Here is a 15,988-nt window from a genome sequence, read left to right as displayed (position 1 = left end):
TGGAAAAGTATTCTTTGGACAGATGAGACAAAGATCAACCTGTACCAGAATGATGGGAAGAAAAAAGTTTGGAGAAGAAAGGGAACGACACATGATCCAAGGCACACCACATCCTCTGTAAAACATGGTGGAGGCAACGTGATGGCATGGGCATGCATGGCTTTCAATGGCACTGGGTCACTTGTGTTTATTGATGACATAACAGCAGACAAGAGTAGCCGGATGAATTCTGAAGTGTACAGGGATATACTTTCAGCCCAGATTCAGCCAAATGCCGCAAAGTTGATCGGACGGCGCTTCATAGTACAGATGGACAATGACCCCAAGCATACAGCCAAAGCTACCCAGGAGTTCATGAGTGCAAAAAAGTGGAACATTCTGCAATGGCCAAGTCAATCACCAGATCTTAACCCAATTGAGCATGCATTTCACTTGCTCAAATCCAGACTTAAGACGGAAAGACCCACAAACAAGCAAGACCTGAAGGCTGCGGCTGTAAAGGCCTGGCAAAGCATTAAGAAGGAGGAAACCCAGCGTTTGGTGATGTCCATGGGTTCCAGACTTAAGGCAGTGATTGCCTCCAAAGGATTCGCAACAAAATATTGAAAATGAAGGGAATTTTGTTACTTACCGTAAATTCCTTTTCTTCTAGCTCCTATTGGGAGACCCAGACGATTGGGTGTATAGCACTGCCTCCGGAGGCCACACAAAGCAATTACACTAAAAAGTGTAAGTCCCCTCCCCTTCTGGCTATACACCCCCAGTGGGATCACTGGCTCACCAGTTTTAGTGCAAAAGCAAGAAGGAGGAAAGCCAATAACTGGTTTAAACAAATTCACTCCGAAGTAACGTCGGAGAACTGAAAACCATTCAACATGAACAACATGTGTACCCGAAAAACAACCACAAATCCCGAAGGACAACAGGGCGGGTGCTGGGTCTCCCAATAGGAGCTAGAAGAAAAGGAATTTACGGTAAGTAACAAAATTCCCTTCTTCTTCGGCGCTCCATTGGGAGACCCAGACGATTGGGACGTCCAAAAGCTGTCCCTGGGTGGGTAAAGAAATACCTCATGTTAGAGCTGCAAAGACAGCCCTCCCCTACGGGGAGGCAACTGCCGCCTGCAGGACTCTTCTATCTAGGCTGGCGTCCGCCGAAGCATAGGTATGCACCTGATAATGTTTGGTGAAAGTGTGCAGACTCGACCAGGTAGCTGCCTGGCACACCTGTTGAGCCGTAGCCTGGTGTCGTAATGCCCAGGACGCACCCACGGCTCTGGTAGAATGGGCCTTCAGCCCTGATGGAACCGGAAGCCCAGCAGAACGGTAGGCTTCAAGAATTGGTTCTTTGATCCATCGAGCCAGGGTGGCTTTGGAAGCCTGCGACCCTTTGCGCTTACCAGCGACAAGGACAAAGAGTGCATCCGAGCGGCGCAGGGGCGCCGTGCGGGAAAAGTAGATTCTGAGTGCTCTCACCAGATCCAACAAATGTAAATCCATTTCATACCGATGAACTGCATGCGGATAAAAGGACGGCAAGGAGATATCCTGATTAAGATGAAAAGAGGATACCACCTTAGGGAGAAACTCCTGAATGGGGCGCAGCACTACCTTGTCCTGGTGGAACACCAGGAAAGGAGCCTTGGATGACAGCGCTGCTAGTTCGGACACTCTCCGAAGAGACGTGATCGCTACCAGAAAGGCCACTTTCCGTGATAGTCGAGAGAGTGAAACATCCGTCAGAGACTCGAAAGGCGGCTTCTGGAGAGCAACTAGTACCCTGTTCAGATCCCATGGATCTAACGGCCGCTCGTACGGGGGGACGATATGACAAACCCCCTGCAGGAACGTGCGTACCTGCGGACGTCGTGCTAGACGCTTCTGAAAAAAAAAAAAAAACCAATAGCGCCGAGACTTGCCCTTTAAGGGAGCCGAGCGACAAGCCCTTTTCCAACCCAGATTGCAGGAAGGAAAGAAAAGTAGGCAATGCCAATGGCCAGGGGGACACTCCTTGTACAGAGCACCAGTAAAAGAAAATCTTCCACTTCCGTGGTAGATCTTAGCAGACGTGGGCTTCATAGCCTGTCTCATGGTGGCAACGACCCCTTGGGATAATCCTGAGGACACTAGGATCTAGGACGCAATGGCCACACAGTAGGTTCAGGGCCGTAGAATTCAGATGGAAAAACGGCCCTTTGGACAGTAAGTCTGTCCGGTCTGGTAGTGCCCACGGTTGACCGACCGTGAGATGCCTGTCGCCAGAGCTCTTTGATCGTCATGAAAACCGGGACCCTGCTGTTGTGCCGATTCGTGAAACCCGTCCGGGTGCAGAGACCATTCTCCTGCGTCCACGCCCTGGTGACTGAGGAAGTCTGCTTCCCAGTTTTCTACGCCCGGGATGTGAACTGCGGATATGGTGTATGCTCTGTCTTCCACCCCTAGCAGAATCCGGCGGACTTCCTGGGAGGCTCGCCGACTGCGTAGTCCGCCTTGGTGGTTGATGTATGCCACCGCTGTGGATTGTCCGACTGAATTCGGATCGGTTTGCCTTCCAGCCACTGCAGGAAGTCTTGCAGGGCAATATACACTGCCCAGAGCTCCAGACAATTGATCTGAAGAGTGGACTCCTCTGAAGAGAGTCCGTGATCGTCTGAGAAAGGGGGACGTTCCTGTGTAGGGACATCGACTTCCCCTCCCATTAGCGAAGAATGTTCTATTGAAGTGGACGCAGATGAAACTGCGTGAAAGGGACTGCCTCTGGATGAGGTGTCTCCTTGAAGGAGAGACTGCACCCCCGTCTGTAGTGACCGCTGTTTGTCCAGTGGAAGCTTCACCATCGCTGAGAGAGTGTGAAACCCCAAGCTAAGATATGCCAGCGATTGGGTTTAACTTTGAAAAGTTGAGGACCCACCCGAAACTCTGGGAAGTCTCCAGCGCCATGTTCAGGCTGTGTTGGCATGCCTCTTAAAAGAGTGCCTTGACAAGTAGATGGTCTAAGTAAGGGATCACAGGGTGACCCTGAGAGTGCGGGAGTGGTCCCACTGCTGCCATGAACTTGGTGAAAACCCGTGGGGCTGTCGCCAGACCGAAGGGTAGGGCTACGAACCGAGGATGCTCGTCTTCAATAACGAATCGTAGCAAACGCCGGTGCTCTGGAGCAATCGGCACGTGGAGATAAGCATCCTGATGTCTATTGATGCTAGGAAATCTCCTTGAGACATTGAGGCAATGACGGAGCGGAGGGATTCCATCCGGAACCGCCTGGTTTTCACGTGCTTGTTGAGCAGTTTAAGGTCCAGAACGGAACGGAAGGAGTCGTCCTATTTTGTCACCCCGACCAGATCGGAGTAAAAAGTGTCTCTTGTTCCTGAGGAGGAACCGGGATTACGACTCCTACTGCCTGCAGAAGAGCCTCGGCTCGGCCGGTGAGGAAGTTTTTGCGACAAACTGTCTCTCACCCACCGGCCATTGACCTGTGGCAGTTAAATGTCGCTAAAGCGGGGGAGTCTGCCACCGACCGCGGACGCGGAGAGAGAGGGCTGAAAGTCATGAGGAAACCGCCTTGGTAGCGGTTCCTCCGGCTGCCTTCTCCGGGCGCGATTGAGCCCGCCAGGAACCTGCGCCCCTCTGAGCCTATTGAGTCCTGTTGGACGAGGGCAATTGGGACGTGCCCGAGCCTGGGAAGGACCGAAACCTCGACTGTCCCTTCTCCTGATGGGTCTTGTTTGATAGCTGGGGTAAGGAAGAATCCGTACCCTTGGACAGTTGAATGATTTAATCCAACCGCTCACGAAACAGTCTGTCACCAGATAAAGGCTATCTGGTTAAGCACTTTTGTGGAAGCAGCATCTGCTCCAATCCCTTAACACTAGGAGCGTAACAACACGGAGTTGGCGGACGCCACTGACGTACGGCTCGTAGAGTCCAGGACAGCATAAACAGCTTGAGTCGCAATGCCGACATTGCGAGGTGAAGGACGCTACTGCGGCCAAGATGTACATGTGACCGCGTCCCTCTGCGCAATACTAGCTGAAATAGCTTGGAGTGCCTCTATGGCTGCGAATGCCGGGGCAACCGACCCGCCGATAGCTTCATAGACAGATTGCAACCAGAGGGCTATCTGTCTGTCAATGGCATCTTTAAGTGAAGTCCCATCTTCCACTGCAACTATAGATCTAGCCGCAAGCCTGGAGATTGGGGGATCCACCCTTGGAGCGCTTGAGCACGTCAGGGGGGAAGAGACAACGCGTATCCTCAATACGGTTGGAGAAACGCTTATCGGGATAAGCGTGGTGTTCCTGGACTGCTTCTCTGGAGTCAGAGTGACCAGAAAAGTACTCAATATACGCTTGAGATACCGAAATAGGGATTTCTTCTGCTGTGAAGCTGACCCCTCCACTGGAGGAGTTGAGGGAGAAATACCCAACCTTCCATTGATGGACGCTATAAGATTATTCACCATAGCGTCACCATCCGGTGTATCCGGATTGAGAGCGGTCTCAGGATCAGAGTCCTGAACAGCTACGTCTGCATCATCATACAGAGAGTACTGTGATGAAGTCGAGGGCCGTTCTTAGGGAGCTCGCTTAGGCCGTCTGGGACTGTCGTCCGTGTCAGAGCCTGCACCCTGGGATGCATGGGACCCTCCTGGAGCCATGATTTGTTTCGAAATCAGGGTGGCCAGGGGCATTGAATCAACATTGCCCAAGGTCTGTCTGGACTGCAAAGTCTGTAAGATGTTAGTCATAGTCACAGACAATATATCAGCGGAAACTGCAACTCCGTCCCATGCTTTTTTTTTTTTTTTTTTTTTTGCTGTTGCTGTCTAGCCATCTAGGAGCATTAGCCAAGAATAGCGACCGTACAGTGCAATGTATAGCATACAAGCATGAAGTACAATAAACACTTCAGCACATGCAGTACAAGGAGCATAGAAAGCCTGTGCCTTGGCACCTTTGCTTTTCTGCTGCCGTTGTCTAGTTATTCAGGAGCATTAGCCAAGAAAAGCGACATACAGTGAATGTATAGCATACAAGCATGAAAATAACCACTGCAGCACATGCAATCCAAGCAGCATTGAAAGCTTGTGCCTTAGCACCCTTGCTTTTCTGCTGCTGTTGTCTAGTCATCAAGGAGCATTAGCCAAGAATAGCGACATGCAGTGAATGTACAAGCATGAAAATAAACTCTGCAGTACATGCAATCCAAGCAGCATTGAAAGCCTGTGCCTTAGCACCATTGCTGTTTGCTGCCGCTGCCTAGCCATCTAGGCGGGTAGACAGCCAAGAATAGCCCTTACAGTGCAATGTAAAGCATACAAGCATAAAGGACACATGACACTGCAGCACATGCAAGACAAGCAGCATATAGAGTCTGTGCTTTAGCACCCCTGATCTTTTGCTGCTGTTTCTAGGTCTGCATCCTGAATAGCGACCGTACAAAAGTACAACAGGACACTTCGGCATTAGTGGGTCAGCACTTTAGTTGCCGCTTACCGCCCGCACAAAAGCGGGTGTGTGGCGCCGGAATCCTGTGCTGGTAGCTCAGCGCTTGTCTCCGTTTTCCCGCTCTGCGCGCCGGAATGGCTGCCGGCGTCCAGAGGAGAGGGGCGGGCCGAGGGCGTGCCCGAGACAAGAGCGGGAACCCGGCGCCCACTGTGTCTAGTGAAGGGGGCTGGAGAATGCAAATAAGGCTCCAGCCCTCGGCGCTGCTATAGAACAGCGTCTCTCCCTTTCCCTGAGTGACAGGGTGGGGGCGGGAACGAAGCGGCGCTAGGCCGCAAAAGCCGGGGACTAAAGTTAGAAGCGCCGCCGCCGTAAAAGCGCGGTCGGCGCGTCCCCGGCGCACTACAAGTCGCAGCTGCGCCGCCGCTCCAGGGGCGGTCGGCGCGGCGGTCCCCACACGTAAAGTCCCCCAGTAATCTGCAGGGACTATAAGCCCAGCGCACAGCGCTACAGTCCCCGGCGCACTAGCACACCCAGCAAGCCTGGAGTGTGCGTGGCCTGCCATACGGGGACACAGAGTACCTGAAAGTTGCAGGGCCTTGTCCCTGAACGGCACTCCCGCTCCACATCCAGCAGGTTCTATGGGTCTGTGGATGGAGCCCGGCCTCAGGGCTTGGTGGCCGGAAAGATCCCACTTCCTCAGAGCCCCTCAGGGGGATGGGGAAGGAAAACAGCATGTGGGCTCCAGCCTCCGTACCAGCAATAGGTACCTCAACCTTACAAACCGCAAGTGGGGTGAGAAGGGAGCATGCTGGGGGCCCTAGTATGGGCCCTCTTTTCTTCCATCCGATATAGTCAGCAGCTACTGCTGACTAAACAGTGGAGCTTATGCATGGATGTGTGCCTCCTTCGCACAAAGCTTGAAAACTGGTGAGCCAGTGATCCCACTGGGGGTGTATAGCCAGAAGGGGAGGGGCCTTACACTTTTTAGTGTAATTGCTTTGTGTGGCCTCCGGAGGCAGTGCTATACACCCAATCGTCTGGGTCTCCCAATGGAGCGCCGAAGAAAAAAATATTTTGTTTGGGTTTGGTTTATTTGTCCAATTACTTTTGACCTCCTAAAATGTGGAGTGTTTGTAAAGAAATGTGTACAATTCCTACAATTTCTATCAGATATTTTTGTTCAAACCTTCAAATTAAACGTTACAATCTGCACTTGAATTCTGTTGTAGAGGTTTCATTTCAAATCCAATGTGGTGGCATGCAGAGCCCAACTCGCGAAAATTGTGTCACTGTCCAAATATTTCTGGACCTAACTGAATATATATATATATATATATATATATATATATATATAGTGAGACTGTGACCGGGGTTATCTATGACGGCCGGTATGTCTCGCCCCGGTTGTGCTCACTCCATGATAGAAAGCAACTACACTCCAGGGTTAATGCTGTTTCCCTACAGGCTGAAAGAAGGGTTAAAAGGAAACAGGAACAAGGGCGGGGGTGCCGAGTGTGAGGGAGTGAACACAACTCCCTGAGTTTTCTGCCGGAGAGGCACATGTGTACTGTTGTGGACTTTTGTTTGAGTATTAAACCGTCTGCTGTGAACCATGGTGCCTGGATCCCGTGTCTTCTGCTGCGCAGCCGACCACGCTACCTCACATATGGTGTAGAATGCGAGCATGCCAGCCCGGTGAGGTGTAGCATCCATCCCTGGTGACCCAGCAGTGCATGTCCTGGATTCGAGCGGCTATACTACAGCCCAAACCCGGCGACGCCATGGAGGACATACTAAAGCAGCTGGCTCAGGCTACTGCACAGCAACAACAGACGAATACACACCTGCTCCGGACGTTGGATCATCAGCAGCAATCCTTGAAATTGCAGGAACAGAGGCACCAAGAACAGATGGTCCTCCTGGCCAAGTCGATCCGTGCCGGACCGGCAGCAACAACCCCGGGACCGGGTGACGACGGCAGCGTCCGGAAAGCGGTGAGACAAGCGTTGCAAAAGATGACCCCGGGGGATGATGTGGAAGCGTTCCTGGCGGTGTTTGAGCGGGTGGCCGAGCGGGAAAAGCTGCCGACCCCCCAGTGGGCTGAGGTATTGTCGCCCTATCTGACGGGGGAGCCCCAAAAAGCGTACCTGGACCTCTGTACCGAGGACGCCATAGAATATGCGTCTTTGAAAGCCGAAATACTGGCTCGGTTGGGGGTGAATACCTATGTACGGGCTCAGCGGGTAAATCAGTGGTTCTATGAGGAAGCCAAACCCGTACGCTCCCAGGCCTATGACTTGTTACATCTCGTAAAAAAGTGGTTGCAGCCTGACACTCTGAGCCCGGCACAAATGGTGGAAAGGGTAGTAGTTGATCGTTTTGTGCGCACTTTACCCGTCACCATTCAACGGTGGGTAGGACAGGGCGACCCGAGTACCCTGGACCAATTAGTGTCCCTGGTAGAGCGGCATGTGGCTACGCAGGACTTGATACGGGACACTGAGACTTTCCGTACCGCCCGTCGGTCCGGCCCCTCCAAGCCTAGGGCCAAGGACCCACCGCCGACACCGGTGCAGGAGTCCGCTACCGTCCCGTCTGAGGCCGCGCCCGCCGTCCCTGAGGTCCAGAAGGTTCTGTACCCTAAACGACAACTCGTCAAGGGGGTTTCCTTCCCTATTAGATGTTAGCGGTGCCAGCGGGTGGGACATATGGAAGCCCAGTGTCCACTCACCACGGAGCCCATGGATTGTGGGGTTACCCGGCAGGGTTCAATGTATGCTCAGGTGGTGTGTACCGCTGACCTGGTCTCCCCAGAGACTGAGCCCCACTTGTGCCAAATACAGGTGAATGGATGTCCGGTTACAGGCTTGTTGGATTCCGGAAGCTTAGTGACCCTTGTGCGATCAACCCTAAGGGCTAAAGTAAAGGCCACAGGACGTACCGTGGGGGTGGTTTGCATACATGGGGACCGCCGAGACTATCCCACGGGGATTGTCACCATCACAGCACCTTGCGGTCAGGTGCAACATGAGGTGGGACTTATTAACACTCTTCCCTATGACGTGATCCTAGGAAGGGATCTGCCCTATTTTTGGACTTTATGGAAGGGACCTCCTAAGTCCCCTCAGATATTGGTCAGTCCGGGACCTGAGCCCTACAATCCTGAATCCGGGACGCCTGCCGTAGGGGTTCCCATGATAGGGACAGAATGTGAACCCGATAGGTCGCCCCTAGAGGTATTGGCGGGAGAGGCTGAGACGGTCGAGCCCATCCCGGAGTTGGAGGCGTCCCCGGATACGTTTGGGACAGCCCAACTCCAGGACCCTACATTAATACATGCCCGGGGTCTTTGGGGAGGTAAAACGGTTCTGCGAAACCTGCCCGGAGTGTCAGCTTACCGCACCCCTGACCCACTTTCGCAGTCCGTTGGTGCCCTTACCCATTATAGAAGTCCCTTTTGAACGGATAGGGATGGATCTGGTGGGGCCCCTCGTAAAGTCTGCTCGAGGGCACCAACACATCCTAGTGATTGTTGACTATGCCACCCGGTATCCAGAGGCGATACCTCTCAGACATACTGCAGCGAAGCTTATAGCTCGGGAGTTATTTGCTGTGTTCTGCCGGGTGGGGTTGCCCAAGGAGATCCTTACGGATCAGGGGACCCCATTCATGTCTAAAGTGACCAAAGAGCTATGCCGGCTACTCCAGATCAAGCAGTTGCGTACGTCTGTGTATCATCCTCAGACGGATGGGTTAGTAGAACGATTCAATAAAACCCTGAAAACCATGCTCAAAAGGGTGATCTCCAAAGACGGGAAAGACTGGGATATGATGCTTCCCTATTTGATGTTTGCCATACGAGAGGTGCCACAGGCATCCACGGGGTTTTCGCCTTTTGAGTTGTTATACGGGCGACATCCCCGGGGATTGTTGGACCTGGCAAAGGAAACATGGGAGCAAGAGCCCACCCCCCATAAAAGTGTGATTGAACACATTTTAGGAATGCAGAACCGCATAAGCGCGGTCATGCCAATTGTGAAGGAGCATTTACAGGAGGCTCAGGCCGCGCAAAGCGGCCGCTACAATAGACAAGCCACCGTGCGGACCTTTAAACCCGGGGATCGGGTGTTGGTATTGATCCCCACGGCGGAGAGTAAATTCCTGGCTCAGTGGCAAGGCCCCTACGAGATAAAGGAAAGAGTCGGGGTGGTCAATTATAAGGTATTGCAGCCCGGTAGGCGGAAACCTGAACAAATATATCATGTCAACCTGTTAAAACCGTGGCAGGAACGGGAAAGCCTGATGGTTGATTTTCCCCCATCTCCCTCCTCTTCGGGTCGTTCAAACCCGGCTCCAGCAACCTCTGGAGAGGACGAACCGGAAGTAAGGATTGGAGAAGCCCTCACCAAGCAACAGAGGCGAGAGGCCAGACGGCTGGTTCAGCAGAACCCCGATGTCTTCTCAGAGTTGCCGGGTAGGACCAGTCTGATACGGCATGACATTGTCACCGAGCCTCACCTGAAGGTACGCCTGAAGTCATACCGGGTGCCGGAGGCTCGAAGACAAGCCATATCAGAGGAAGTGAAGACAATGCTACGCCTGGGGGTCATCGAAAAATCCCGGAGTGAATGGGCTAGTCCCATTGTCCTAATACCAAAACCCGATGGCTCCTTAAGGTTCTGCAATGACTTTAGGAGATTGAACGAAATATCCAAGTTCGATCTCTACCCCATGCCCCGGGTGGATGAGCTGATTGATAGGCTGGGACAGGCGCGATATTTCACCACGCTCGACCTGACCAAGGGGTACTGGCAGGTGCCACTGACGGAATCCGCCAAGGAGAAAACCGCTTTTGTTACGCCGGAGGGTCTCTTCCACTATGTTGTCTTGCCTTTTGGGTTACATGGCGCTCCGGCCACGTTCCAGAGGTTGATGGACTTGGTGCTGGAACCCCACCAGGCGTATGCATCAGCGTACCTTGATGACATCATTATTTACAGCTCCGAGTGGCAGACCCACTTGGAACAGGTACAAGCGGTGGTGGACGCGCTTCGAACAGCCGGGTTGACAGCCAATCCCAAGAAATGTGCGTTGGGACTCACGGAAGCCCGCTACTTGGGCTACGTGATAGGCCAAGGAGTGATTAAGCCCCAAATTAACAAGGTTGAGGCGATCCAGAAGTGGCCTAGACCCCTGACCACGAAGCAGGTTAGGGCCTTCCTGGGTATCGTGGGGTACTACAGGAGGTTTGTAAAAGATTTTGCGGGACTATCAGCCCCCTTGACGGACCTTCTCAAAGGCAAGAAGTCCGTCATGGTGCGCTGGACTCCGCAGGCCGAGGACTCCTTCCGGGCCCTGAAGGGGGTTCTGTGCAGACAGCCCGTTCTTGTAAACCCTGATTTCCGGAAGGAGTTCATAGTACAGACTGATGCCTCTGAGGTCGGCCTGGGGGCAGTGCTGTCTCAGGTGGTTCAGGGGGAGGAACACCCCGTCACCTTCTTAAGTAGGAAGCTCACCCCTCCCGAGCAGAATTATAGCGTAGTGGAGAAGGAGTGCCTGGCGATCAAGTGGGCCTTGGAGTCCCTTCGCTATTACCTGCTGGGACGGCAGTTTCGCTTGGTGACGGATCACTCTCCACTGGTCTGGATGAGGTCCGCCAAGGAACGGAATGCCCGGGTTACCCGGTGGTTCCTTTCTCTGCAGAACTTCCGGTTTACGGTTGAACACCGGGCCGGTAGGTTGCTGGGCAACGCCGATGCCTTGTCCCGCGGCCCGTGTTTGATGGCGGGAGTTCAACCCCGCACGCTTGAACTGAGGGGGGGGGGGGTATGTGAGACTGTGACCGGGGTTATCTATGACGGCCGGTATGTCTCGCCCCGGTTGTGCTCACTCCATGATAGAAAGCAACTCCACTCCAGGGTTAATGCGGTTTCCCTACAGGCTGAAAGAAGGGTTAAAAGGAAACAGGAACAAGGGCGGGGGTGCCGAGTGTGAGGGAGTGAACACAACTATATATATAATTATACAGGTGCTATCGGGCAACTAGTTGACATGATAGATACATACATATAGAAGGGAACGGTGGTTTTTACTATCAACATATATTCCCAGAATAATATTATCAACTTTTGAATTCACCCAAATCATGTCAGATTTAATGATTACACCCACCGCAGCCCCTGACACTGCAGGTCCCGGTATCCCCCCCGGCCGGCTGCTTAGTGCCCCTGTCTCAAGCCATAAATCCCCTCGCTGACGTCCTCGGGTCGGTGCGCATACCCTGCGTCCCTGGCTGACGCTCTGTCATACCTCCACAGGACTGGCGCAATCCCCTCAGGGAGTTTTCACCTTCATCCCCAGGTCCAGACGGACGCTCCTCCGGAAGCCTTTCGACCTTTCGGGTGATGGCCCAGGCGTACCGCCTCTGCTGGATTCCAAGCAGGCGCCTGATGTTCGGCGCATGACGAATAGCCTGGTAGAAATGGTGAGTCAAGCCATAAAGGTACGGACAGCCCTTTTCTCTCCGTGCACACACAGGGGGAGGTGAGTCCCGTGCCAGGGACCTTATCCACGGCTCGAAGCGGACCAGCCTGGTCTCTTCGGCGCCCCCCCCTGGTTTTTCCTTCATTCCCAGGTCCAAACTTCCGCTCCACCGGAAGCCTTCCAACCCCTCTGGTGATGACCCAGGCGTACCACCTCTGCTGGATTCCGAGCAGGCGCCAGAGGTTCGGCGCATGACGAATAGCCTGGTAGAAACGGTGAGTCAGACCATAAGAGTACGGTGAGTCCTCTTCTCCTCTCTGAGCACACAGGTCTCCTTTAAGACTTTTCTGGCGGACCTATGATGTATTCAGTGGACATCCAGTAGTTCGCCGGGTTACTGCGTCATGGCAGACAACAACCAGACACGACGTTTACCAGCGGTAAGTCTTGTCATTGTCATTATCCCTTCCCCAAAGGGCTCCGGAGAAAAGGGGCATGCTCTCCTGTGATCAACCCGCCAGGGTTCCACCTGGCTTATCATCCCTAACGTGACGTCTCTCAGGGACTCCTTGAACTGCAGCAGTATTTATGGCCCCACAACAGTTTGCCCCCCTGCCATAGAGATAGTTCTGTTTCATATAACTTGTTCTTTTTTTTTTTTTTTTTTTACTGCACTATTCTAAGTCCTGTTGTGTATAAATATGTGACTCTTCAGATTTTGTGTTATACCATGCCTGATGAAGAGACCTGAGTAGTCTCGAAAGCTTGCAATTATTACCATCTTTTCAGTTAGCCATTAAAAGGTATCAACCACTGAGGACTCTCTGTTCTTTTAAACAATTTTTTTTAGGGACTCCACGGACACCCTACACAGCGGTCTACGTTCCATCTCTGCCGACTCAGAACTGGCTGACATCTTCGGTGAGTACCTTCTCAACACAGACCTGGCGTCTGCCAGCGGCACGGTCTAAGCCTCTAGCAGCAGTGTGACCACCCGTTTAGCACTCTAACTCAAGATCTGGAATGCGGATGCGACCTCTATGGCTGGCCTCCCTTCCGCTCTTAGGGGAGCGTCCCTTCGGAAATGGGCTAGTCCAGTTGGTCCCCTAGGCCACCTGAGGGAAGAGATTCTTCCCCTACCAAACATCGGGCCAGACGCATGCGGGTGCGTCGCTCCACCGCTCGGTTCCAGTCCTGTCGCGCCTCAACCTTTCAAGGCGCCTCTATCCCAACAATAGCTCATCCACCTTGCGAGGCAAGGGACCACTTCCTTGCTTAAGGGTCGTTACAGGGATCATAGCGGCTGCCATGCCCATCCTACATTCCAGAGCTATTATGGTCACTCCGCCCTGGTACGACCTGGTGGTCAGGAGTTCTTCCCTCAAGGGCTGTCGTCTGGGTGTGTAGATAGCCATCGTCGCCTTTTCGTTTCTAGAGTAGCCGATCTTTCGGGAAAGGTCTTCTCAGACCCCGCCCCGGCGGATCATCCCTTTAGACACGGTATTCAATACCGTCCAAGGTCAGGTACTGCTCGCACAAGAGTGGTTCTCTTCCCTGCACCGAGGCCTCCGTACTCTCTGCCATCCGCACCCGTTTTTCCATCGGTCTTGGTATGCGAGTCCCCAGTCAGTTGTCGGCGGGGATATAGGCAGTACACTGTACCCAGTTGCATCCTCGACCCTTTCAACGGGCCCTGACGAAGAAGGGGGTCAAATCTCTCCTTCCTATGGACCGCTGGTCCCGTCTATATCGAATGACCCGCCATTCCCTTCCTAAGTGTACCATTCTTCGCAACCTCCCTGGGGAGAGTCCCTTCTCTTCTTCTTCTTCTTCTTCTCTGGAGGATAGTGTCCACCGTCACCGATCTCCAAGACTGGGGTGTGTTTCTCCATTCCCGCAGCACAAAGCTGTTGGACACCCCTGAGTATTGTCTCCCTATCAACATTCCGGAATTCAGCCATCCGGCTAGCCCGGCTACGATTTCAACACCGTGTACTGGGTTGCCCAGTCAGATTCCAGTCTGACCAGGCCGCAGTGGTGGCGTGCATCATCCACCAGGAAGACGCAAGGAGTATTATGGCAATGGGTGAAGTCAAGAGGACCTTGCACTGGGCCGGATCTCTTCGCGCTCTAATCTCGGCAGTGCACATCCCTAGCGTGGACAATGGAACGGCCCTCTTTTCTCGGCAGGGATGGCCCCGCGTCAGGCAGACGGTTCCTCAACAGAGAAGTCCCCAGCCAGATTTTCGGTGAAGGAAGACTCCGGTCAGGGACCCAATGGCCTCCCGATTCAACTATCAGGTCCACGGTTCATCGAGTGGTGCTCCTTCCACCTGGCCTAGGTGTCGACGCCCTCGCCCTGTCGTGAAGCCAGTTCAGGCTCTCGTGCATCTCCCCTCTGCTTTCCAGGTTTTCAAGGTTTCTCCAAAGAATCAAGGCAGAAGGTGGCGCCAGAGTGGCCCAGACGAGCATAGTTCACACAACTCACTCAGCTCCTCACCAGTTGCCCCGTGGCACCTTCCAGACCCTCCAGATCTTCCGTGTCGGGGCCCTCTCTTCCACCAAGACTCAAAGGTCCTTAATTTGACGACCTTACTAGTGGATCCCGGCTACTGACTCAGACAGGGCTTTCGACAGGAGCGATACACACAATGTTTAAGGCCGGACAGCCAGTTTTCATCGAAAATCTATTTCCACACGGGGAGAGTTCCTCCGGTGGTGTAAGGAGCACATCTGCTCTTCTCTTTGCTCCTTCTCCCTTCCGTCATTGCTGGCATTTTTGCAGTCAGGTCTGGATGCGGGTCTCTCGCGCGTCCCTTTAAGGGCCAGGTGTCTGCTCTATCAATTCGGTTTCAGAAGCCTCTCGCTTCTCGTCTGCCAAATCAGGACTTTCACCCAGGGAGTCACCCATCTGACTCTACTGTATCGTCATCCACTAGAGACGTGGGATCTAGATCTGGCGAGGGGTTCGCTTCAGGGTATCCTGTTTTTGTCTTCCTAGTTTCCTTCTGTTCTCACCTGTTTTGGAAAGTGGGTTCCTCGTTGCCATCACGTTTTTTACGAAGGGCATCAGGACGGGCAGTCCTCTCTGGTCGTTTTCTCCTCCTTTTTCTGGGCCTCCACCTGCACAGGGGGGGGTGCTCCGGCCAGACCCCGCCTTCGGTCCGGGGCTGTCTCGCCGTTCCACCTAGATAGGAGATTGGGTTTTGGTCATTCTGTCCTAGTCCTTCTCTCAGCCTGAAAGGGGCCTTGTTTACTCTGGCCCTGGTACGAGCTCTCAGTTTTTTGTTATGTCCTTAGGACCGCACCTTTCGGTGACACCGACAGTCAGTTCATGCCGGCGCCCAAGGCCAAGATTGCCACATGGTTCCAATTCCGCTAGAGTTGAGGCCTACCGCAGGAAGAACGGATCCCCGCCGCGGGCAGTGAAGGCGCACTATACCCGTGCAATGGGAGCATCTTAGTCGATTAGACTTCGGACGTCGACCGGCCAGGTCCGCGAGGTCGCCTCCTGATCTAGTCTGCATACCTGTACTAGGTCCTACCATGATCACACCAGGTATCGGCAGAGGCCAGTCTTGGTGTAGGTTTTTGCGGGCGGTGGTAGCACACCTGTAACAAGATAGGTACTGGCAGGTCTGCGTCAAGCCCGACAGGGGGAAGATGTTTCCTACCCATCTCCGGTGCTTGCTCTTTTCCCACCCAGGGACTGGTTTTGGACGTCCCATGGTCCTGTGTCCCCCAATGAAACGATAGAGAAAAAAGGATTTTTGTGTACTCACCGTAAAATCTCTTTCTCTGAGTCTTCATTGGGGGACACAGCACCCACCCTGTTTGTCTTGTGTTACATATTGCCTGCCTATCGCCTCAGTGGTCCATATTTCCAGGCCACTTGTCGCACGGCGACTTGGTTATAATTTTTACTGTGACTTATCTATGGGTCTTTGTTTTGGTTCTCCTCCTACTGCTTGTGCATTAAACTGAATTGAACCCGCCTCCGGCTCGGGGTGTATACTACTGGGGAGGAGCTAACTTTTTCTGTCTACTTAGTGTCAGCCT

The 15,988-nt window shown here is 53.3% G+C and overlaps 1 protein-coding gene across 4 annotated transcripts in view; it reads right to left on the bottom strand.

Moving 5' to 3' along the window:
* The window catches only part of LOC142244550 (protein nucleotidyltransferase YdiU-like), a 119,687-nt gene that overhangs the window by 54,421 nt on the left and 49,278 nt on the right, over positions 1 to 15,988 (bottom strand). The gene's annotated exons all lie outside the window — the stretch shown is intronic.

This window comes from Anomaloglossus baeobatrachus, chromosome 6, assembly GCF_048569485.1.
Source record: "Anomaloglossus baeobatrachus isolate aAnoBae1 chromosome 6, aAnoBae1.hap1, whole genome shotgun sequence".
In the NCBI taxonomy this organism is placed as follows: domain Eukaryota; kingdom Metazoa; phylum Chordata; class Amphibia; order Anura; family Aromobatidae; genus Anomaloglossus; species Anomaloglossus baeobatrachus.
The sequence above is the reverse complement of the archived record's forward strand: the minus strand, read 5'-3'. Positions and strand labels throughout refer to the sequence as shown.